Here is a 24,131-nt window from a genome sequence, read left to right on the forward strand (position 1 = left end):
GTGGGTTGGAAAACGACCACTAGGGGGATGGTGGAGTTCAGAAGGGTGTAGGGAACCCCCCCCCCCCCCCCCCCCCCGGCAACAATTTCAAAGCATGTTAAAAAGGCAGGAGAGCATTATTATCCTGTTTTACAATTGGGGAAACTGAAGTGCAGACTGCTAAGACAAACATTAAATATATTGCAACTGTGAAGTGTGTAGAAATATGGCCATGACTATTCATTCTGTGGTTATGGACAGCAACAGAGAAGTATAGGTTGGGCCAAATCTTGAGATATGCTCAGTACCATGGACTCCAAGAGGAGCTGGAGGTGCTTAGCAGGATGTTTATTAGGGATGGGAGAGCATTTTCGGGATGGGAGGTCTGTGAAACTTGCACACTATATTTTCCTGTATTTTAATCCTATGGTCTTTTTTCTCGCACAAAGATTTCTTTAAAGGGAAAAAACTTTTGCTCTATTATTTATTAATTATTAATATGATTATTTATTTGTATTGTGGTTTGCGAAAAACAACATTTTAACCAAAACCTCATTTTTTAAAACAAAAACATTTTTTTAAAAACTAAAACTTTTGAGATTTTGGTTGAAAAAAATCAAACAATTTTCACAGGAAATTGGAGCGGCAGAAGGAAGGAAGAAATGACCTGTGAAAAATGATGGATAGAACTAATAAAAAATGCCTAAAAACACTAGAAAATGTGCTATAGGGAATAACCCTGCATTGTCTGATTAACCTAATAGGTCTTTTCCACCTCTAATTTCTGTAACTTCAAGGATGGAACTTTACAAAATCCTTCTTTAGTTGTCCAGCTTTAGTCACTGCAGGATGCTGACAGCGCACATTAGCATCATAAAGGGATACAAGGCCTGTGTGGATATCTGCATGCAAGTGTGAAGAAGGCAATGGTTAGAAGGTCGGGGTGGAGAAATCATGGAGTCTGTCTGCTTGGCTAATGACACAGCTTTGTCTGTGTCTCTGAATCCTGAAAGAGGTCCCAGAATGGCTGTTTATGAAGCCCCCCTAATCTGATGGGATTCTTTTGATCCCTACTGGAAATGACCACTGGGCTTACAAAGTACAATTAAAGACACATAAAGCCTCAGAATTTAGAAAACAAATCAAATTAGTCAGATTAGAACAACCATCACTCTGGAAAACAACAAGCCTTGTTCTGTGGATTGATCCCTTGGTCAGAAGCCTGTAACACTATGGACCAATAGTCCCCTTAGATCCTGTTTTACACAAGCACACATTTGGTGAAAGGGGACAGAGGCTAAGGAAGATTAGACTGGATAGCTACGCATATGAATCTGTGCAGCAAAGCTAATAAAATCATGTAAACCAAAGCAAACTAGTTTTCCTTCAAGACTGAGCTGGGAAACTGTAGGCCACCTGTTGGTACAATCGGCCTCTCTTGACTGCAGTACTTACATAGCTGATACAGAAACTGATTTAACATTTAGCAAATCTGTGACCACCTAGTGCTTCACCAGTATGCTAAGCACTATGGCGTCTCAGAATTTCACAGGGATAACAGAGAAAGAATTGAGCTCTTACTTCTACAAAAGCACAGACCCCCTATGATGAGAGTTAAAGGAAGAGCTCTTTTAGCTGTTACCAGTACAGGGTCTATGACACAGGTGCAGGTTAGAACATTAGTTGCAAAAATATATTATGATTGAGCACTCACAGACAACGCTGGCCAATCGGAATAGACCTGTTGGGCCAAAGTCATTTCTCATGTAACTCCATTATTTTAGCCCATAGGAGGGCTACTCACCAAAGTAATTAATTCATTAATTGCTGTATTCGTGCCCTGTGCAGAGCACACATAATATTTTCCTTATGAGATACACAGCACAAGACACCTCCAGGCAGGGTCAAGCTAATGATATACAGAATCCAAGCTGGCAGGGACATAAAATCAAATCAGGGGCCGTGTTGCTTTCTGTCCAGTTCTACTGCTATCCAATTCCTGGGTAAGCTGCTGAGGCTCCCGAAGGGTCCCCAAAAGCATGGGCCTTATGCAGGAATGGCCTTGCTTGTGTTTCAGGCCTCCAAAGGAATGTTTGAGGAGGACAACAGAGAAATTAGATAAATTAATTTACTCCCCTCCTACCCTCTGTATCAACCCAAAGTGACATTTTGGGGTCTGTTTTTTGTGATGCCACCTTAGCAACGGTTTTAACATTCTGGACAGGCCTGATGTTTTATGGACTACAGAGGAGGACAAGTTTTGCTCTAGAAGATCATTGCTAAAGCAGCCTTAAAAGTGCCACCATGGTTTTATGTGAAATTTAAGACCCCCAATAGCTGCCCAGCTATAGAGCAGTCCACTAAATGTGGGTGTCAGGACCCAGCGTAGACAGTTGGTTCCTATATGCTGCAGACACACAGATAGCAGACAAGTGATAAACAGAGCAATTAGCTGCCCAAGGGAACTGGAATTTTCTTTCTTTAAAAATGTGTGGAATGGTATTCTTGAAAGAGAACAGTGAGAGCCAGACACACTGCAAGCAGATACCAGGACCATTTCCAGCCCCATTCCCTTATTTCTGCCAATGAACCCCAGTCATGACCTGCAGCCCCTCCTTTCACCCCACTCTTTCAGCCAAGAGTGGATTAAAACTAAACAGGGCTTGGATCCACCAGCCTTAGACCACCCGTCATCCTGCACTCTTCCTCTCAGCCTTCCTTCTGCAAAACAAATTCCTCTTCTCTGTCTGGCTACCTCATCCCCGTCTGGCTACCTCATCCCCAGGCAGACTGCAAAAACTGATTTTTTACACTGCCCCCAGCCACATTCTTCCTCCAGGAATGGTCTCTTGATCACCTCCCCCTCCAAGTCCTTGGTTTTCCTACCAAGTGAGGTAACCCAGCCTAACCTAGTTGGCACCCTTCAGCTGCACCACAGCCTGTTACCTCACCTCTGACTCACTACTGTATCCAATCCCAGGGGAACCACCCTGATCCCAGTCTCGGGTTGGGTCTCTACACAGCTCTGCCAATGCACCTCTTTCCTGACTTGAGATGCCTACTATTCTAGACCACGACCAGCCCTGAAATCACTTGTGTCTCATACAGCACCAAGCACACATCAATGCTTAACAACAAATTGTGTATATTATGGCCAAACAATGGCAGTTGGGGGAAATAATTGCACAAAGGGTGTAAACACCAAGGAGGGAGAGGAATTGTTCAGGGCATTCTGTGTAGATGTAACCAGGACTAGGATGAAATTAAACAAAGAAAATTTAGGCAAGAAAAATTTCCAGTGGTAAAGACTATTATATGTGTGGAATAGTCTCTGAAGGAAAGTGGGGATGCTCTGTGGTTTAGGATATTTAAAACTGGAGTTTACAAGCCCTAGAATATATGGCTTTAAGGAACCATTCTGAACTTTCTGGAGGAAGCAGAGTGTGAACAAGGAGTAACCTAATAGATCTTTTTTCCAGCTGTAATTTCTATTAGGCCATGAAACTAATTTTATTTATAACCAATGCTAGGATTTGGATCAAGATCTAGTGAAAACCCTGAGTGATAGACCTAACATCACTTGCAACCCCTAAGAGTAACACCACCTTCATTATGAACATTATCTTGCATACTGAACTATGCAGGTCACTTCACTAGACCCCTGTGATCTGGTATTTTGAAACACATTTTAATTTGTAGATTATAATGAAGAGATAAATTGTCATTAGATTTCTTGCTTAAAAAGAGAACAGTTTGTCATAGTGAACGTCTAAAAAATTAATAAGAAATACAAAAATGTTATTGATGGAATGAATTTCCAAGGCAAATATTTTTATATGGGCATAAGGAAGACTCCGAAATGTGTTACTGGAATGTGCATTACAACATCAACAATAGGGCAAGAGATTAGTTTCTTGAGAATTCCAGCAGAGGCCGCCATTACTTTGAACTTCTGCTGAGCTGATGTGGCTCAGGAGGATAAGAGAACTAATGTCTGCTTTTCAGAATGACAAAATTAGCAGAAGAATAGAGGGACTTTTAGGGATCAGAAAATGGGGGAAATTGTAGAAGGAAGGAAAGAAAACCCATAGCTGCTTATGACTTTGCTGTGCCTGAAGTCCTTCATTATATGAAGCTGTGGGTAAGTGTAGGAAGGAGCAGAAAAACAATCAAACTGTAAATGTTGATAAATGGTTTCTGAAGGCAGGGGCTGTGGAGGCTGTCTCAAAGAACTGGTCTTTGACTCTTATTCCCCCTGGCTGAATGCCCTAGGCCATATGTAGTGAAAGCAGTTGGACAGACTAAACTATCTTATCTTACACACAGGACCTGTACTAATTTAATTAAACTGGCATAGTTAAAGTAGTATAATCCCCAACTGTTGATGCATTTATACCAGTATAAGTGTGCTTAGACTAATATAGTTAATTCCCATATAGGAAGGGGAATAAGCTATATGTGTATAAGCACATTTATACTGGTATCACTGCATCCGCACTAGAGGTACCAGTATAACTATTTGGTTAAAGAATAAAAGGACCCCTACTTGAGATATTTATAGTGGTACAAAAACTGTGTTTAGACCAGGCCTTAGCCTCCAGGGGACACTGGCCTTCCTCACTCTTGAGAGAATGTTGGTGTAAAGAAGTGGAAACTTCTAACCTCCTGAAAGCTGAGTCAGGAACACGATGAAATTGCCCATGGAAAAGAGGGAATTAAGTGCAGAGATTGCTGATTACTAAGCAGGGCTGTGATAGTACAGAACAGTGAGGAAAGCTCACACTGCAGCTATTCTATGTTCTGTATCTTCACCATGCTGGGGTTTAGCTGCTAGAAGCAGAGCGACCCCACCTTCTTTTCGTGCAGTCTGACTATCCATCACGAGCATTATAGGGGAGCCCATCTTTCACTCTGTTTGACTCATATTGGGACTGGGGCCTGGTCTTCTCCTTGGCCTGACTGAGGCACTGCTGTGCCCTGGCATAATTTTGATACTATCTTACTCACACAGAAAATGTGTACACTTTGCAGATGCAGAACTGGGTTTCAAAGTGCTTTGTTGAAGATGCTGTTCAATGCTGTTCTGAAACAACATCAAAGCAAATCCTTAGCTGAAAGCAGCAGAATGTATTACGTCATGTAGTAGTTGGAAAGGAGAGCAAGTATGTATCTTCAAATCCATTTGGGGATAGCTGGATGTCCCTTATTATAGAAAGCTGTCCTCTTTTTGCCACACCATCATCTTCCTTGCCCCAAACTTTTTATTGTTTTTCCCATGGATGGGGCAAACGTGAGTTGGGATCAATGCGCTTTGACACAATGTCATGGCACAAATGGGCAACATCATCCAGTCATGAATCCCAAAAGAAATTTGATCCCTTTCATTGTCCCACAAATTAGCCTTATAGGAAGAGGGAATTTTGCATCAGATGTTTCACAGCTCTGACCCAGATAAATACGACATTGACTCATACATACCTGTGCCTTGTTTTGAAGTCTAGATGCCAAATGTATTCCTGGTGTAACTTCAATGACTCTATTGAGTCACATCACTGGTAAAATTAACCCCAAGTGGCCTAGGCTGGAGTATTACCTTGCAACTCTTCAAAAGATTCCTCAGATAAGCAGCCCTTTCTCAAGCAGAGATGAGATGCTTCAGAAGGTCTTCATCCCTGGAGAAGGCAAGAAGATTGATGAATCAAGTCAGTCTTCTCCCTCATACATGTACCAAAAGAATCTGCAAGCACTCAGCCAGTGTAAATGAGAGCAGAATCAGCCCTTTCACATTCCATTCCTGGATCTAGCTGACTTTCAATGTAGTGCTGGAAAAGCCACTTGACCTCTATCTGCTTCAGTTTCCCAATCTGTAAATTGAAAATCATAAATAGGGGAGTGCTGTGAGGCTTAATTAATGTCTGCAAAGTACTTTTAGGTGCTCAGATGAAAGGGGCTGGAGAGGGTCAAAGTGTTATTATAGATTAGGGAGGGAAACTTGGTAATGTGCTCATCAGCTGTGTGAAACTTTCCTGCACTATGAGGAATGTAGTTAGACTAGCTATCAAAATATGTTCTTTGGGCTGTGAGTCTGAAAGGATTGTCTTCGACCGCTTGAAAAGCGTATGTGTTGTGTGTGCATGCGCATGCATACGCACACACCTGTGAGAGAGTGCATACATCCGTAAAGCTGCACGTAAGAGGGGTGCTATGGCCCTCTTAAGAGAGTCTTCTTGTAATTTTTAAATTAGTATGTATCAGTGTAATAATACCAAGTAAATCCCATGTAACAAACTCCCTAGTTAACCATAGTACAATTATGTCCTCTGACACTGATGACACAAAGGATCACCCACTCTTGTTCACCCGAATGTTTCAGTGGTTTGGATGTCCCTGACAGATGGATAAACAGAGCTTTTTAAAAAGAACCATTAAGTTGAAAGCTGCAGATCTAAGAAGTATTTAGCAGATAGGTAAGGAGGATAACAGCACTGGAAATAACAGCAAAATTCTGTTCTCAGTGATAACAGAGTAACTGAAGTAAATCAATTAAAGTTAGAGACCAGAATTTGACCCTAAATGACCAATGGACAGCATCTCCAGTACATGGGTCTATTACCCAAATCTCCTCCAAGGAGTATGAACAGCATGAATATCATCATTCTTGTGAATGCAGACCACGGTTCCATCTTACCTCCATTGGTATAGGTGAGTATATTTAATAACCCAGGGAGCAGTTTTAAATTTGAGGGACAAGAAGTTATTTTTTAAAATTAATTAATGCTCCTCCGCATCTGTCTGCTTGCAACCGCTATCTTAATAATCATACTAGTACAACGTCAACAGCAATTTTGCTGAGTTCAGACTTAGAGATTTGTCCCCTTGTATGGACTAGTGCATCTAATTTGAGAGAGAGGAACGTTAGTAATAGGAATGGTAGGTGCTCAATATTTCTGGCTCATGTATTTTTACCAAAATTGTCTGCTAAGTTCCAGTTGCAGAATCTTTATAATTAGAGCAGAACAAATTATTCACAATTAGTAAGATTGCAAATATAGCTTCTTTTTTCTGCTTGCTGAATATCCATAAAGATTCCTTACATTAACTCACTATTTGATCTTATTTAACAAAATCTCTTCATATTTCATAAATATATGAAATTTAAGCACTGTTACTTCTTCATGATGGATCAAATAAAATCACACAGGATTGCCCCTGCTCCCTGATTGGATGAATATAAAATCACTTGTTTTGAATACTAGTAATTAAAAATATAAAGTTTGGTTTCTGCAAATATTTGTGTCAATAAAACTTGATGACTTGAATGTTCATGGAAAGTGAACACAAAAAAGGCTAAAGAAATTGTGATGGAGTGGGATGTGACCAGGTCAAACTGTGAACTCCATTTTGTGTTGCAACCTCCGTTTTGGATTTGGAAATCCATTTTGTGTTGGCGCTGAACATATGCCTGACCTTGTCCAAGGCAGGTCGTTCTAATACAGTCCAGACAGATGCTCAACCCAGGAAAGGTGTTTGACACCTAATTGAATTATTATAACTGAGAAGTCATCACAGAGCAATGTAGGACATCAACTTTGATAGTCTCAACAGCCCCATGGAGCAATGGACTCTCTACACAGAAACCTGACTGGGGGAAGGGCCTGGAGTTTTTTAGCATGGGCTTATGATAAAAAAGTGAAAGGGACTATTTAACGAAGGATCTGGTACTTCTCTCTGGAGGGCGGACATCCACTGCCACTTGGAAGAATTGTCTGGAGAGACACAAAAGGCAGGAGGGATTCTGCCTAGCCTGAAGCCCTGACAAAACCTGGGATTCATAGAAGGGATGAGAACAGACAGCAGGGGAGGGGGATACAAGGATATTTGCTATTCTACAAAGATCTGTAACTCTCTAGAGCTTTTTAAGAGTAAAATTTCTGAGGTTAATAAATTCTGTTGCTAGGCCGGTATTCCTTGTCATCTTGCCACTTTTTCCCCACAGGGGTTAAACTGAGAAACCCAGGGTGACCATAGTGAAGATACAACTTTGAAGGAGCATATCAAAGCAAACAGAGGGGGCTGGGAGACCTAGGGATCAAGTTCAGGAGTTTAGGAGCGGCAGAACTGCGGAGTACCACATCCCAAGGAAGAGGTTTGAACCTGGGAGTGTGCCTGGCAGACCTAGAGCTCGGAACATTGACCAGTCTCTTCCCAGACACAGCTGGCTTAGAAGCAGATGGGATTCAGTGGTGAGTCCATTCACAACAGACTGCTAATGGTCCAAAGGGAAACTGGGCCAGGTGGTGACAGAATTAATTAAAAAAAAAACTTGAGTAAACAGCTATATAAATTGTTTTGCATTGTTTTCCCAGCTCTAATAAAAAATAATAATGATGCTTTTCACTTCTGTCATGTCTTCCATCCAAGAATCTCAAAGTGATTTGCAAATACTAATATCAGAGTGGCCCTTGCAAGTAGGGAAGTATCATCATCACCATTTTACAGAATCTGGGACACAAATGGCTTTGCCCAAGATCATGCAACACGTGTCAGAGTGGGGAGAATGGAACCCTAATTTCCTGTCCCTCCTGTGTGTTAGCCACAACACCATTCTTTCCCTGTATAGCTAGTGAAGTTGCAAGAGGCACAAAGACAAGTTCCATCTCTCCTGGGAGAGTTTTCAGGTCTTTTAATTAGAAGCTAGCAAATTAAACTTTTGCCTTGGAAATGGAACAAATTTTACCTGACGTCAGTGAGAGGCAAGTAACACTGAACCACACAGTGGCATTTTCAGAGAATCACTTGTCAGGATATAAGGGGACTTTCAATGGCTACACCCTTTATTCCTCTGCTGTCTCTCAAAGATGTTACAGAGTGAACTTTTAGTAGATTATTTTGTTAATATATAATCCTATTTACTGGATATCTTTGCTCCAAGGCAATCTTGGCAATGGCTTCCCACTCATTCAATTAGGAAAGTTTATTTTTAGCCCTTTTTTTACATAGGGAGCCCTAGCTGCAGGACATACCAATTACCATCTGGATCTCAGTTTTCCTCAGGACTTTTCCTTTTCATGTTGCGGGCTGCAGAACCTTACCAGAAATGTGACACTTCACCTACATAGTGTTTTGAAGAATAATTGGCTGGGTTAACCACCCTAGTGTGGGATTGGATCCATGTTAAATTTTCCCCTGATGAGCCTTCCAGCTAGCTCCCATTCTTCTTTTCAAATCTTTCCAATTTGTGCTGCTCTTAGTATAATTAATTATTATTTATGACCCTGCCACAAGTGTGCTAGCCCCTTTTAGTAGTTACCAACCACAGCAGAAATGGACAAATTCAAAAGGGAGTACTTACATTCTACCTAATATCCCCAGACAACAAGCTTCTTCTTTACTTGCTTTCCTAAAGTGTTGTGGAGTGTTGCTATATGTTATCACCCCCATCTTCCACCCCAGAGATGGCTGCATTTCACTGGACAGTGGAGCATTTCCTATGAATACATTTTCTATGTGTTTAAAGTGCTTTGGGACAGGGATGCAATGAGGGGGAGGAGCCAGGAACCCCCTCCAAACTCCTGGCCAGTTCTGAGTGGAGACCCAGCAGATGCCACCTCCCTCCCAGTCATGCCTGAGACAATAGTGGCCCCATGGCTAGGGACCCGCTACCCACACAGGAGGTAACAGGTTGCCCAATGGGAAAGCCTCTGCCAGAGTCCCAGTGCTGCAGTCAGGGAGGGGAGGCCCAACACTTCTCTGAGCCCCCACCCTAGCAGGACAGCAGTGGGAGGTGGCTGGAGAATGGATGCTGGGTCTTGCCACAGGGAGCAGGGCGCTTGGGGCCTGCAGGGCTGCATGGTACCTCCCCCTGCATGGTATCAGACACCTGGCTTGGCACATCTCAGCTTTTCCTTCCCTGGCTGCAGCCCTACAAACCTGCTTGCAGCTGGCTCTGCCTTGTGCAAACTGTGTGCCAAGCCAAGCCATGCCATGCCCGCAATGCACCCTGCACTCCACCATCTTCTCCACCCCGGGACAAGTGCCCTACTGGAGAGGAGTCCTCTCCCGGGGCCCCCTCCTTAGGAAAATAATGGTTGCACCCCTGTTTTGGGATCTGTTGGGATGAAAGGCCCCATTATCTCCTCCACAAATCCACTGATGAAGAACGGGTGGGTGTAACCTGCCCGTTCAAGAAGAAATATAAGCCCCTTTGTGGTTTCTATGATCTTCATTTTTATACTTTAATTATTTCCTACATAGCTATCAAAATACAATAGTCCCTTGATGATAGCTAACTTTTCTTTATAAGATTTGACACAATAATTACTTGGATTCATCTTTGCACAATGTGATGTATGATAGGAAAATGCCACATCTGTATAGCTGGGGGACTCTTGAATACAGTCAGAAAGAACTGTTATTTTGAAAGATGCTGTTCTTCTAAGGTGGTATTCACCAACCAAGTCTCTGGTTTAGTTTCCTGATTGCAAATATCTTTTTAGCAAACAAAAGTGCCATTGTGTGTGGCCAAACAGAAAACAGACATCCTTTGTTCTGTAAATAATCTGTCTGAAATTCAAATTACCCAAGCAGTACATCCTGTAGCACTGGAAAGGTCTGGTGTTATGGTCACCCAAAGAGCATCCACTAGCATTCAGAGAGGTCAAAGTGAATGGTCGCTGCAAATCCACAAACTGAAATCAAGGGGATACTCTAGATTTACACTGATGTAGCTGAAAGCAGAATTTGGTCCATGGTTATCCTGAAATAATGTGCAAGACCCGAACACAAATCCAGAAATATCACTCCATGCTCTAGACTCCAGGACCCTGATACACTCATTGCCCAGGCTGCTATACATCAGTGGCAGTAAGTTTGCCTACAACTGGGGACATAGTGGTGCACATTGCCTGCAACTCCTGATCAGTCAGAGAGAGTGAGCTGGCACAGTCTCAAACCGAACAGTGGACACTTGTTTTAGAGCTTCGGGGTGGGGAAAAGCCTCTTCTTGGGGAAAGAAGCATGAAATCACCCCCTGGGTAACCTTCCCCTCTGTCTCAACTGTCAGAGAAGCAGACAGAGCAGCCTATGATTTGCAGAGTCTACAGAAAGAGCAGGAACCAAGCTAGCCTTTTGTTTGCTTACATTTAAGGCCAATCCTGGCAGCTGGTTGTTTCACATAGAGCTTTCAACCCAAGCAGCAAAGCAGTCACTGGTTCAGGGACTCTGGGGTCTAAAATACTCACAATGCTCATTTAAAAAAAAAAAAAAAAAAAGGTTAACAGAATTAGTTTAGTAAGATTTAGAACAGAGAAGGCTCAGAGTCAAATTCTTTCTGCATTTACATCTTATATATCCTGTTTTGACCCTTTGTGTCATTCTGGCATGTCAATTATACAGAATGCATACACCAAATATTTGAAGAAATTTCCAGTTATGAAAGCTATGCATGCACGCCCCCACCCATCTTTGGGAGGAATAATGAAATGAGCACAAAGCAGGTGGAATGGCAATATAAGAGCTACGTGTATTTGCCATTTGAGAAAAATAATGAAATTTGAAGAGGCTTGTAAATCTTCAGAAGTACTAAACACCCTCAGCACCAGGAGAAGTCAAATGGGAATTGCAGTGCGCATCGTGTCACTGAAGGAGGCCCTTAGCCATTGACCCATTCATACCATAATATGATAACTTCCATAACTCACACACACACAATTAACTAATAATAATCAATATTTGATATAACAGTAGCACTTCACTGGGGCATCATTACACATATTACATTCCTGCCTTTGGTTCAAATATAGTCAATGCCAGTTAATATATATGGAAATGGGAGAAAACTATTTTCTAAGCATCTAAGGCGACACTATGCCACTCAGGATCAAGTCCTAAATATGTAAAAATGGCAGCATTATGGGCCAAATACCAGTGCCCTTGAAATCCCTGTCCAAACTCTCACATACTTCAATCAATATTCATTAAAAGACAGTTGCTACATCTGAAGAGCAAGCATCACTTAAAAATAACAAAACAGCCATCAAAATTATTCACTGGAGTAAGCTAAAAAAGAATATAGCGCAAGCTATTCATTTTATGCTCCTCAGTTTTTATAATTAAGTGTATGAGTGCTTACAGGAAATATATAGTTTCCTCCTCTGCTGAGAAAAGCCAGATGGGTTCCTCTGCTGAGAGAAGCCAGATGTCCTTTCTTTATCTACCAGCACATGCTTTTCTATAAACAGAGGATCAATCGTTTACTTCTAATGAAAACATTTTAAAGACCTATCAGCCCAAATACTCCAGCACTATTAATAACTAATGTAATATAATATTAACAATAAACAGCATAATAGACATTAGAGAGGGAAAAAACCTCTTAGTCATGACTGTCCAATGCAAGATGATTTTCTATGTTAAACTTTCTAGTGTTTTGCCCACTCTTCTTTTAAGTGCCTGGAGCAACATGGCTTCCCCCACTTCCCTTCCCCAGAAGTGACTGCATTTCACAGAAGCTGTATGTACTGTACATAGATAATTTGCTAATTTGTAACAAATCTGTAATAAAACAGTGCAAAACTAACAAAGCACTAGCTGAAAGGAGAAATTTGACCAACAGATGTGTGACCCTGAATTAATCAAATCAATGGTGTCTACATGCATGTGGTCTTTTATCGGGGTTTTTTGTTCTTTTTGTTTTTTTTTTCCATTTTCTAGTAAAGGTAGTTTCCCTAGCCACCTAATTATAATTTCCTGGGACAATCCTCACTCTTCAGTTGTGGGAATCATTTTTATTCGAAGTTTGTTTACATTCTTGCAATGTGAGATAGAAGTGTGGGTTTTCTTGTGATAAAATATCAAAGTTAGGACCAAAATGATTGCCTTGTTGTCATGTATTTGTTGTGCATTCTCACAAGATGATGATAGGAAGACTCAAGGTTAATTAAACTAATCATTAAACCTTTGGGTAATTTGACTTTGCTTCTCCCTTCTATTTGGCTATTTTCCCCACTTTATCTATTTTATTCTTGTTTTGAATTTCACTAAATTGTTTTTTAAATCTCCCTGTGAAATATTGTATCCATGTGAAGGATTATTACAAACATTCCACTACCATGCAAATATATTTGGTTCCTTATAAATACATCTGATCCTCTTTATACCATACAGGGCCAAATCCAATCCTGGTGTAACCAGGTGGTCATTGCACCTGGTTACACCAGAGCTGAATTTGGTCCATAATCTTTTTATTTGTAACATCACAGTTGTCAGCATGGAAATTATTATAATGTCACAAGTGGGGGATTATGACTATAGATGGGGAGTCAGCAGCCAGAGCAGATAAAAACAAACTAAGATCATTCTATTTTTCAAGAAAATATCCCTAGTAACCAAAAACAAGAAAAAAGAATGGATAATAAAACAGTTTTTACCAAATAGACTGTTCTTTAAAGTTTTCTATAAGAATTCTGATTTTTAAAATAGTTGGTGGTATGAGGGAATGGAGATCAACAAGTGGTTGCAAGAGAGGCAAATGAGGAAGATAAACAGAGGAGCAGGTTCTGTTTGATCGTGTCAGTGTTGCTAGGTTAAGAGGGATTGCTTTCACTGCACAATTATATTATAACTTGAGTGTTGTCCTTAACATGAGTCCCATCCACACATAAAAAGCCTTAACTCAAGCGTGGTGGTGTTTTTAATTCAAGTTGGCTGGTCCATATTTGGGTATAGGCTACAGCTCGAGTTATCACAGCTCATCAGCCACGACTAATCCAATCACTCTGTGCATCTTGAGTGTTATTTTGCAGAATGGCCACTCTCATTTGAATTAGGCTAATTTGACAGCAGTGAACTCCAGTGTAGATAACTCAGATTAACTCTGTAATGAAGACATAGCTACAATGGCGAGACCACTAACCTGCAGTAAACAACTGAGTCTATTAGTGACCATGACTCAACAGGACACTTCTATTCCAAAGTCAAACCGAACAAAATAGATATAATTAACTCTCACTGCATTTTAAGAATCTAGGGTCAGATTGTCCACTGTATGGAAAATGGGTCCTTATAGCAGAAAAAAATGTCCATGGAGTTCCCATTAATGTTCATGGAAGTTCCCAATGGCTTGTTCCCACATGGAACTTCACAGGGGTTTGCCCTTGTAAAACCCTAAATCCACGCTCATACAACTGCAGATATCTCACAAGATCTGTAAAAACATGGTAATTCTCATTATTGAAGGTCTTTAGTGAGGTGCCTAAATGCCGTGTTTTGATCTTTAAGACACTAAGGGGGTTTGTACATATCACCTTTTAAGACAGAGTGTGAGGCTTGGAAAATGCTAACTTAGAAAAAGTTGGCAAACTTCCTGGAAAAATTTGGCAAACTCAATTAAATTCTTAACCACTTAATAATCTTTATTCATCAACTTACTAATACAACTACTTGAATTAAATCTTTCTTTTACTGATTCACTTTTTATATGGTTACAAACGACAAAAATTGATTACAATGATTAAATTCTGGACACAAAACTTACTAATACAACAACTAAAAACTTAAACAATTTATTTTACCACAAATCTTGTTCCCTTATTCTATTACAAATTCTTAAAACACAAACAAAACTAAAAAAACAAAAAAGACTTATGCATGCAACACTAACAACAGTTACTATTACTGTTACACTTACAATAGTTCCTGGAACACAAGTAAAACTGGTATACCTAAACAAACATTGACATTGACTACTCACCACATGTAGAGATGAACTCAGTAGCAGCAAAATTAACAGATGTTTCAGGACCTGGTCTTTTTATTTAGAATTCTAATTTTTCATCCAGGTGGTACCTCTAGCATATTCACACTAGGGTATTTTCATCCAGGTGGAACCTCTATCGTATTCACACCCAGGGTATTTTCATCTGCAGGACAAGTCCCAACGGATTATCAGCTCAGTTACCTGACTATTCTAAGGCAATGTAAAGGCAACGGGCTGGAGAGAGGCAAGACGGCTGATCAGAGCCTCTTGCAGGCACGATTCTGGTGTACCCCTTGGGGAGGCTCGGTGGTCCTCACGACAAGGCTCTCTAATTTTTGCTTTGTCTGACAACCCTTTTATCTCCACTCCAACCTATATGTCCGCCAGACCCATTATGGGCATTCCTACGTCACTTTGTCGGTCCCTCCTTGGGAACTCCCCAGGCCAGAAGTTTATCCTTGACCAGGTGTAACTTACCAAATAAAAGTTGCAGCAACTGCAAATTTCCAAATTTGGGCCTAGGAACTGCTGTGCTCACAAGTTACCCCTATTCCAAGTTCAACCGGTTACTTTTCGGTCAGGGTTCTTGCTGCCTCTGAGCTCCTCTCCCATGGGGCTTACAACTTGTACCTCTTTATCCATTCTCGAGGCCAACAACTTCCCCTTATCTACTACAAAAATAACTAGGAACAATTATAAGAACAGATGGTTACAAAACCTTGCTATATAATGAACTATCTTCAATAAACTTTTCCATTCAACACATATAAATCAATTACTTGTTCCTTTCTCAACATGGGCTCGGGGCACACACACAATACAATAAATTTAACCCGTTATGACATTTAGGAAAAGATTAGACAAAGGTTAGACAAAGACCTCTCAGGGATGGTGTGATCCAGGGACCTGTTGATGCCAACTGGCAGAGGACACATGGGATGCATAGGGTTTTACAGGGATTCTCTGGGTTAGATATATGCATAATAGTTCACCAAAGAGTGGTATGTGAGGTCTCTACCAAGAGCCAGTAGCCCAGTGGTCATCATAATCATTGTGAAATGTGTATGGATTATATTTAAGAGGTTATGTATCTATATTGAAAATTATATTCTTAAAGTCCTGGAGTTAAGGCAGGTCACCAGCAGGTGACATGCTTCAGACATGTTCCTTTCAGGCAGGAGGTAATAGATGCTTATCTCCCTGTCCGGTTGTATGTGTATTGTCTGCCTCACAAAGGAGGCCTATTTGTATACTGAGCCAGATGCCAACAAAAAATGTTGCAAAATATACCAGAGAGAAAAATCTACTGGAAGAAATACAACAGCAGTGGACTGTCCTGTTTATGAATGAAGACAAAAGATGAGACCTGGATACCTTGGAAGGCAAAGGAACACACTGGGTCCCTTATCTAGGAGGCAAGCTGACAGTGTGTTGGTCTCTGAAAAGGATAATAGCCAAGCCTTCCTGTAAAATGTTGCAAGGACTTGGGTGAGCATTACTCTACAAGACACGAAAGTATCTAGTTAATTAAGTCTAGGTCCTAGAATGTGTGTTATGATTTTATTTCAAATGTAACCATTTGTTTCCAATACACCTACTTGTTATTTACTTGAATCTCTATGCTTTGCTTAACAAACTTATACTTGGTTTCACCATAAACACATCTAAGTGTTGTGTAAAGTGGACTGGTGATCTGAGGTGGAACTAGTAAGCTGGGTGTACTGTTTCTTTGGAAGCAGTGAATGTGTGAATACTGCTAGTGTCCAGTGGACAAGGGGCTGGACACTCAAAGGAGATACTCAGAGGGCTCAAGAGTTGGAATATGCCTACTGCTAACCTGTTGAGTAACAGCAGGGTTAACAAGGCCTAGTGGGTAGTGCTTGTGTTGCCCACGGCCTGTAGAGTTGGGGAGCTGACCGATGGCAAACACAGACCAGGTTTCTTCATTCTAGGGTATGAGGTAACAGATACCCCTCGGCAGCATCACAGATGGTTGAGGTATACTTGGTCTAGCCTCAGTCCAAGGGGCTGGACTAGATGACCTTGTGAAGTCCCTTTCAGCTCTATATTTCTATACTTCTATGTTTCTACAGAGGCCCTGTGCCTCTGAAGCGCCTACAGACCCCTCCAGCTCATGTGGCAGTATGGTTCCTGAAGCTGTGCTGCAATGGATCACTATTGGCCTCTGCTCCCAAAGCCCTTTCATAGGTGGTTCAGACACTCCGATACTATGATGATGGGGGATATATAAGTACCTAGACAGAACGTGAATTGTTGTAGGATGATCTTAAGATGGGATGCTCTGCGGGTCTTGGGGTGCAGTGGGATGTTCCTTCAGCTACTCCACCACCCAGATACTGATCCATGCAGAACATCCATAAATGGGGTGGAGGCAGATAGGGGCAAACTGCAGCCTTAAATCAACTCATTTATTTATATAGTGACATATCTAAACATGTGTCTTGCAACTGGCAAGTTTGTGGAACAATAAATCAGAAATACTTCCAAACCTGAACTTTCTATGTGAACTGCCTTTTCCTATCCCTTTCAATCTTGGTATTTCAGATAAAATAAAACCCAGATCTTCCCCATCCCAGGTACTGATTTTTAGAACTGAAACCTGACAGAAGTAGTTTTGCAAAACTAGACCACAGGTTTCTCTCTCAACCCCTACAAAAAGTACCCCAAAGAGCTTAAAGTCTAAAGACACACTGGGTACAGTTTGGTGAACAAAAGGTTGTTGCTGGCATACCTTGGGGAACAGGTGGATTCTCAGAAATGATCTGAAGGGAAAGAGGGAAGGGCCTTGGTACACATTTACTAGATGTTGTAGCTATGTATTCCTATGGCTCCATCTCTGTGTTATGTGAGAATCTCTGATCAATTTTTTAATGTAACCACATGACTAGAGCTGCTCAAAACTCAGGATTTACATTCCACAGGAATACAGACTTTCTGAAAAAAAATTGCTTAGTTTCCAGCTTAGATAATAGTTTAAGAATCAAGTAGGCAGGATTAGAGACAACCTTAAAAGTTAAATCAAGCCAATACTAAGCACCTGCAGAATATCCTGGAACAGGAGTTCTCAAGCTTTTTCTTTCTGAGGCCCCACCAACATGCTATAAAAACTCCAGAACTCATCTGTGCCACAACTGTTTTTTCTGCATATCCAGTAGATTAAAATCTGTATTAAATGTATAGGTATACAGTCAAACACACACATATATAATATAGAAAAGAAAAGGATAATGTAAGTACAAAATTAAAAAATATTTTTGTTTTACTTACTAGTGTAAAACTTGTTGCTGGTGCTGATGAACAATTCTGTCAAGATGTGGGGGGGTATCTTTGACAAGCACATGCACATGTCATGGTCAGTGTTCATCCTCTATCGGTACTTTCATGGACGTCATTACTGACCTACACTGTCACAACCCTTCCACGAGCCTGCTGGCCAGCTGACCTGCACAGCCCCAGCCCCTCTGACTCTTTCAGCCCCACGCAGCCAGGGCTCAGGCTTGGGGCTTCTGCCCTGGCGCCCAGCTTGTCTAACATCACCCCCACTTGGTGGACACCCTGAAACCTGCTCATGGCCCCCCAAGGGACCACAGATCCCCAGCTGAGAACCATTGCCCTAGAATACTCTATGTACTGTCCACACACACATATGTGAACACAGTCCTTATACCAAAAAGCATAAATCTAAGGCTCCAACCTGGAAAAATGCCAGGTGCTTAGTTGGCATGAGTTTAACTTTACACTCTAGCAATAGCCCCATTGAATGGAGTGGAACCTAAGAAGCCAAGCAGCATATGAAGGAAGGAATGAGAGGGATACAGTCCAAATACACCTAATTTTTATTTACATTTGGCCAGACACATACAAGCTGAACAGTGATACCCAACTGCTCCTCAGACTATCCATTAGTACTTGGCCAATTGCTGTGTGAAAGTAGGGTTTGAACTGGGGGGTAGATTTCACACTTTAGGGGGCTTTCTTTGATGTGCGCAGGGGCTCAATATGGTCTCAGGCCAGGCTCCTTTCTTCCCTTTCTTTATAATAAAAGGGCACCCTTCTGGGGGTGGCAGGAGTGCAGTGAGAGTCGCTGGCTGTGGGAGGACTGGAAGCTGCCCTGCGGAGGGGAGACTGGACAGCGTGGCGCTGGCATGGGCACAGGGCAGCAAAACCACCTGGCTGCAAAGGGCAGTGAGCTCCCTTCCTCCCTGCCTCCCCCGTCTGGGTGCCAGCCGCCGGCTGAGGGGAAAGACACGCAGCGGCAGAGGGAGAGGCGCTGGGCTGACATGCCATTTCCTCTGGAGCTGGGCTGAGGGAATCCCCCTCCCCACCGCCGCCCAAGCCAGGTGCGCTAGGCCGAGGACAGGGACACTGGCCGCCGCCCGCAGGGGGAGGGCCAGGGGCCACCGCGCACCTTGCCCGGGCGGCAGCGCTCGGCGCCAGCCTGGCGGGGTTGCGCGCAGCGCCTGGAAGCGGGTGCCCGCCTCAGGTAGCCTCGGGGGGAAGCGAAGGGGGCCGGCCTGGCGCTGACGTGTCCCGGTGGCAAGGGGACGGCAGCACGGTGCCGGGTGTCCCCGGCCGAGCCGGGGATGGGCCGGGCCGGTGGGAGGCGGGAGCAGCAGAGGCCGGGCGCAGACACCTGGGCGGCTGCGCTGCCTCCTCCCCTCACGCTGGTTTCGACTTTCACCCTCGCCCGGAAACCAACTCGCCGCCCACCCGCCCGGCAGAGCCGCGCTCGCCGCCACAGGCCGGGCCGGAGCGGAGCGACCCCCGCCTGCGCCGCCAGGTGAGTCCCAGCCGGGCTGCCGCAGCCCCTGGCTGGAGAGAGGGGCCCCGGGACAGGGGCGTCCCCGCCGGTGCCCAGCGCGGGAGGCGGCCGGGGCTCGTCCCCTACGGCCACCGCGCAGCGCTGAAGGCTCGGGGCCGCCTGCTGGGGCTGCAGGGAGCTGCCCAGGGGCTGGAGTGGGGAAGTATTTTACACACACACACCCCCAGTCCTTGCCCCACGGAGTTGTAGTGGTTCGGATAATCCCTGCACACAGCCGCGTAGCGCTGGACACACTTGGTGGAGCAGCTGTTCTGTTGACCAGGGAAGTCCTCTTCGGGCAAGCCCCTGTAAGTGTAGGGTCTCCTTTATTTACTTCTTAAAAGGTGGTTTTTAGGACTCTTCAGCACTCGCCTGGGCAAACGTCGTGCAGATGGAGGGCAGGCTGACTATTTCATTTCTATTTTACTAGCCCGTACTCATTGAAAATAGGAGTCCTTGCTGGTGGTTTTGGCAATCACATCTCCGCTGGTGTCCGGCAGAACACTTCCTGTTTTCACTGCGCTTTTGTAAGGGCAGCTTTTCATTCTACCTTTTTTGTTCTTCTATAACACACCTTTATGCTTTAGGATTATATGATTTGAAGGCTGACTGATGTTCTGGGCTGGTATCAAAAATCTTCTTTCAATTTCCTTTGATCAGCCAATGGAATTGCCTTTCTCAAGTGTTATTTTGCTTCTCTGGGTGTTTTCGCGTAATCACTTGTGCCTATAAATTTGTTCCCAAATATTCACTATAGGCCAGGTTGAAAGCACCTAGATGCTTATGAAAATCCCACTAGTCACCTAAATACCTTTAAAAAAACCTAACCTATGGGTCCTATAGTATCATCTATGAAATCCTTTGCAAAGGCAAATTTCTACTATAATTTTTACTAAATATAGATACACGGCCAAGATAGACGGACAACCACCAGAATTACAAAATCATGAGTTATGCACCCTAAAGTCATGAAATTAAATAAATAAATACAGTTTGGGTTCTTGCCTTTTTGTTTGAGCCTTCAGGGTGCACTAGCTACATGTGTTTACTGTTTCCTCTCCCAAAGAATCCATATACCTAATATATTCCTATAATAATCAATACCATTTTGGACTTCTAGTAACGTGATTCCCCCAATTCCCCCGCACACCGTAATTGAAAATTTATTACAAATCCTTATTTGTGTAAGTAATTCTCCATCCTGCAAACACTGAAACATGTACTTTACTCTTCTATTACTTCTCTTATTGCATACGCCAATTTTTTTTCTACTGAATTGTTTATATTTCTAATTGCATTTTAATTTTGCATCCTCTTATGTATGCTACATATTTTGTTACGATACATTTCAGTGATGATCTTCATTCTGATGAGTTTACTGTTTTGTGCTGCCAAAATCAAAGAGGTTTTTAAAATAAATTATTCTATCACTCCTTTGCATTAGTTGGATGGGGAGCACCTACTTTGCCTTTTGGTGAAACTACAGTGCCGTGTCTTTATGTTCTTTCAGTAGGATAACGAATGCATGTTAGTTACTCTGTGGTAAAAACACAAATTAGCATTGAGGAGACAGACTATAATACTGACTCAGATGTTAAATGCACCATTATTATTAAGGATATGATTATGTTATGGAGGTCACAGAAGTCATGGTGGCGGGGCTGGAGTTGTCAGCTAGCAGGGAGGCCCAGAGCTTCCTGCCACCGTGGGCATCGGGGGTCCCCGGAGTTGTCAGATGCAGCAGCAGTGGGTGCTGGACTCCTGCAGAAGGGCTCGGGTTCTCATCTGCTCATCAGCCCCATTTTGTCACTGCTATTTTTAGTAAAAGTCAGGGACAGGTCACTGACTTCTATGAATTTTTGTTTATTGCCTGTGACCTGCCCCTGACTTTTACTAAAAATAACCATGACAAAATCTTAACCTTAATTATTATTCATGGCTTGACAACTCTGATAGCAATTGTGGGGTTAACACCGTTCCTTTGTCATTGGAGGTAATTGCATATAAATATCTGGAGCCCTCCACTTGTGTTTGTGTCATGGAAGACTAGTTAAAGAATTTTAAACTAAAAGAATTAACAGAGGCTCTCCTCACCCCTCTCTCCCCCACCCCCAAATTTCCCTTATTCCCTTCCTTTCCTTACTAAGGAAGCATCTACATGGACACGCTAAAGGTGTGAAATTTACACACATAAATTAGAGCACGTTATAGCTCTGTGTGGACACTCTCTGCTTCCAAACAAGTGTCCTTAGTTTTGACAATGGCAGTCAGGGCAGCCATGGAAGATTGCAGAAATCCTTTTCCAAAACATTATTAATTGTCAGGTCTTTGACCTGGCTTGAACATTTTTAAAGTTTTGGGTAGTTCAGGTGTAACTCACATTTCATTTTTTAAGTCCAAAAGAGTGCTCCACTGCTTCCATCCTTCTCATCTTAACTTTCCTGAGGATTGCCCTGTGTAGGAAAGCCTTTATGTTTCAAATACATTGAAATTTTGTAAGACCAAAATTGATATGTTGCTTAAGATTCAAATTTAGGGTGATATCACTCCTTCTCTCTGCCCTGGACATCTTTTGTGATGAGGAGAATGAAGGCGTGACAATGGCATGGTAGACCCTGCTGTGCATGCAAAGTGTGTTGGCCTTACTGTACACTGATCCCCTCTATAAGCACTGAATATGGAGTGGTGGCACTCGTCCCATTAAAATCAACCAGTTGACCCACATTTTTCATGCTTTAAACTGTAAAGATTCTTCTTTGATCTCAGATTCTACCAGCTCACTAACCACACGTGATGTAAACCTTATCTCTTACTAACTATGTGCTCTCTGGAAAATATAACTTACAAACCCAGCATTGTCTGTTATGCCTTTCTTACATCATGATGGTAATATTAATGGGCCCATGACTGTGATGTCCACAAAGGAGTGAGGACACAGTCTGATAGGCTACAAGAAAAGAATTTCAGCTCACTTAAAACATTGTGATGATGTGTCTCGGGACAAGTGCAAGGTGCCTGGCTGATCACCTGGCCCAGAAACAAGGTGTGGCAGTTGCTAGACAGCCTCTGTATTTGTTTCTGCAGTTGTACAGGATGTTTTCATTGTAGGCAAGTCATTCCCTGTTTACTCTTCTGATAGCTGAGCCAATTAGAGCTCAAGGGGGGAAATGTTATATCTGCTTAAAAACAGACACCTGACATCAGTGGCTGATTAATACAAGAGCATGCACGTCTGCTGTAAGGAATGGTTTTCCAGACACTATGGTCCTTTGAAAAGAAGGACGCTGATATTCTTAGCAACATCTGAAGGAGCCAGGCATGTACACTCAGTAGAATGGCCACATTATAGAGATTTAGGGCTAGATTCACAAAGATACTTAGGCATCTCAACTTCAGACTTAAATGCTTCAGTTTTAGGCTCTGCTTTGATTCACAAAACTCCCGAGAAACTAAAGGTGCCTAAATTCACACAGCACTTACACTTTCAGAGTAGAAATTTCCAGGCTGCCTTAGTTTCTTCCTCTCTGAGCATGTGAACTGCTGCCTTACTCTAGGCCTATCTCCTGCCTAAGCTTCAGACCAATTCACGAGCCAGGGAAAACAAGACAGGTGGGTGAATGCCTGTGTGAATTGCCCGATCTGGTAGGCATGCTCAAAGCCAGCCCACTGGGTCAGATCCTGTTCAAAATCTGGCTGGAGGAGGGGGTGGTGGTGCTGTCCTCACCACCCACCAAATAGCTTTTAGTGCAGTGGTTAGAGCATTCGCTTGGGATGTGGGACTTTGGGGTTCAATTTCCCCCTTGGATAGAAAGGATTTGAACGCGGGTCTCCTGCATCCCAGGAGAGTGCTCTAACCACTGGGCTAAAAGTTATAAGGAGAGCGGTGACATCACCATCCCACCACCATCTCCTGCCGTTTTGTGTGGAGTTAAGTGCTTGTCTTGCTCTTTTTTACAATAAACAGCTTAGGCACCTAAACTGCCTGACTCTAGGAGAGGGATTCCCAGTTGTGAATCGCTGGCAGAGATAGGTGCCTCCTTGCAGCCTGGATTTAGGCTCTGAACTCGGAGCAGGGTATTGCTTAGGACACATCCCTCATGGGCATCTCATTGGCTAGGTTAGGCAGTTCCCTGCTTAGTGTGCTGGCTTTGCAATTTACAATCTAAACAGGCGCCTATCTCCCCATTTGTTATATAGGGAGCCTAGGAATCTAACTCAGGCTTTATTGAGCGCACTGTTGTTCCTGTGATTTTTTTTTCTAGGCACCTAAAAGTTGGGCATTGGAAAACTCAGCATCACAATGCCTAGTCCTGTCTTGAATCTTGCTCTTAGGCCTTTTCCTCACTGCTAAAAAAAAGGTGGTTTGGTTTTTTTTGTTTTAAACAAATCTAAAGGTAGATAAGGTGCATGAACTGTCCTGTGGTGTCAAAAAAAAAAAACCAAAACAAAAAACCCCCAAACCGAGGCACTTCAGTTTCCTCACTGATGAAAAGGCCTGAGGAAACATCTCTGTAATAAGATCAGAGGGCAGTGCACTTGTGTGTGTGGCAAAGTACAGAAGTTCAAATTGTGCAT

At 42.7% G+C, this 24,131-nt stretch overlaps 1 protein-coding gene and 1 long non-coding RNA gene across 2 annotated transcripts in view; one reads left to right on the forward strand and one right to left on the reverse strand.

The window, feature by feature from the left end:
- The window catches only part of LOC137153173 (uncharacterized), a 31,030-nt gene extending 18,895 nt beyond the window's left edge, over positions 1 to 12,135 (reverse strand). Inside the window, exons 1-3 of the long non-coding RNA XR_010919713.1 lie at positions 12,110 to 12,135; positions 11,119 to 11,223; positions 5,573 to 5,651 (exon numbers count right to left, since the gene is read on the reverse strand). This is a non-coding gene — a long non-coding RNA (uncharacterized lncRNA). The remainder of the gene's footprint in view (positions 1 to 5,572; positions 5,652 to 11,118; positions 11,224 to 12,109) is intronic.
- A 7,172-nt stretch (positions 12,136 to 19,307) lies between these two features.
- LOC137153170 (ligand of Numb protein X 2-like) overlaps positions 19,308 to 24,131 on the forward strand; it is a 37,287-nt gene continuing 32,463 nt past the window's right edge. Inside the window, exon 1 of the mRNA XM_067548268.1 lies at positions 19,308 to 19,535. The gene's annotated coding sequence lies outside the window, so the exon portion shown is untranslated. The remainder of the gene's footprint in view (positions 19,536 to 24,131) is intronic.

This window comes from Emydura macquarii, unplaced genomic scaffold, assembly GCF_026122565.2.
Source record: "Emydura macquarii macquarii isolate MOO-44397 ecotype Brisbane River unplaced genomic scaffold, CSIRO-AGI_Emac_v2 contig_1253, whole genome shotgun sequence".
NCBI lineage: Eukaryota > Metazoa > Chordata > Testudines > Chelidae > Emydura > Emydura macquarii.